The sequence below is a fragment of the Trichosurus vulpecula genome, chromosome 1 (genome assembly GCF_011100635.1).
Source record: "Trichosurus vulpecula isolate mTriVul1 chromosome 1, mTriVul1.pri, whole genome shotgun sequence".
Taxonomy (NCBI): domain Eukaryota; kingdom Metazoa; phylum Chordata; class Mammalia; order Diprotodontia; family Phalangeridae; genus Trichosurus; species Trichosurus vulpecula.
In genome coordinates, this window is record NC_050573.1 from 112250324 (window position 1) to 112252290 (window position 1967).

The window sequence follows — 1967 nt, forward strand, 5'->3', positions numbered from 1 at the left end:
ATTCATTTAATGATAAAATCTTATATTCTCTAAAACCAAGTCATAGAATCAAAAAATTTCAGATGTGTGAGTAGCCATGGCAAACATATAAACTAACACATACTGCCACCAACAACCCTCAAAGAATCTCCATATTAAAAAAACACATTTGGTCTTCATTTCTAAGGAAGAAGGGAGGATGATACATCATTAGAAAGAGTACAACCTCTAGAGTTAAGGGGCCTGGGTTCAAATCTGGATTCAAATATTACATGTATAACTTTGGCTACCTTACCTCACCTCCCTTGGTCTCAGTTTCTTCATTTGTAAAAAAAAGAAAGCATTGGCTTAGATGGCTGCTGAGATATCTTGTAGATACCTTCTTAATAGACTATCTTTCAAGTACTTTCAAGGTTATCTTGTTCCCTAAGTGTCTTTTCTCCAATTATCTTAGTCAGACAATAAGCATTTACTAACCACTTACTATGTGGTAAGCACTGAACTAAGCAATGGGAATACAAATACAAGAAAAAAAAGAAAATCAGTCTTTGGCCTCAAGGGGCTTATGTTCTAATGGTGGAAGACAATACATAAAAGGAACCTGTGATCTGGCATGATAGAGGAATCTAGATTGCAGACTGGTAAGAACTGATCAGATAGCTGGTTTGGGGGCATTCCTTAACTGAAGGTTTTAGGAGGAATAATCAAATCAGAGTAAGGGACCATGGAGACTAAGGGTACTGCCATCAGGATATTCTACCCTTATTAATGCTCTATATTGAATATAATAACTCACATGTACTCTAAACAGGACAGAATACAACTATTACCTCCTTACTTATTCCCAGAAACTCTAGCTCTCTTAAACTAATATGAGACAATTATTTTAGGCTGCGTGGCTGTCATGCTACACTGTTGATTTATCTCAATCTTGCAGTTCATTAATAAAATTCCCAGGACCATTTTAGACAAACTTTTTTTTTCCAGCATAGTGTGGTAGAAATGACACTGGAATTGGAATAAGAGGGCCTAGGCTGGCATCTTGACTCTAAACCCTATCCATATGACCTGGGGCAAATTGCATATCTGCAAATAGCACATCCATAAGTGTGCTTTCCATACCATTATGTGAATCATTGATAAAAATGTTAAAAAGTACAGGATCAAGCACAGAACTCTGGGTCATGCTGCTGGAGACCTCCTTCCAGGTTGGCATTAATATTAATGTATATACTTGAGTCTGGACGAACTCTCGATCTTGCACTGTTTAGATCATTGTATACTTTGTTTTCCTGATTCTGTTTTTTATCATTTCATAAAAGTCATCCGAAGCTTCGCTAAATTTTTCATATTACCTTTTCTTCTTACAAAAGAACAATTTTGCATTACATTCATCTATAGTATCACAATTTTTAAAGTCATTTCCTATTCAAGAGACATTGACTTTCATATCAATTTTTTGCTAGCACAAAAAAGCAATGCTATAAATATTTTGTTGTTCATGGGACCTTTCATCCTGATTTTTATTTTCTCAGAGTGTATCATTATCAGTGAGGTCTTTGTATCGAAGTGTTCAGATATTTTTAGTACTTTATACAAAAAAATTCAAAACATTATAAGGATGGCTGCATCAATTTACAAGTGCACTAAAGACATATTAATATACATTTCTGTAGCTTTTCCAACATGGATTCTACTCATCTTTTGTCATCTTTACCATTTTGCTGGGTGGAAGGTAAACTTTTCAGCATTTTTATTTGCATTTATCTTGTGTTTGCTGGTTTAGAGTGCTTCAAGTGGTTGTTAATAATTTGGAATCTTTTTGATATCTTTTTGTTAATAACCATTGAATACTTATGAATTAGGAAATGGCTCTTGGCCATACATACCTATAAGAGATGCAAGACTGGAGGTCAGCAGAGACAGGTAGATTTGAGAATCATCAGCATAGAAATGATAATTAAATCCATTGGAGTTAATGAGAATAA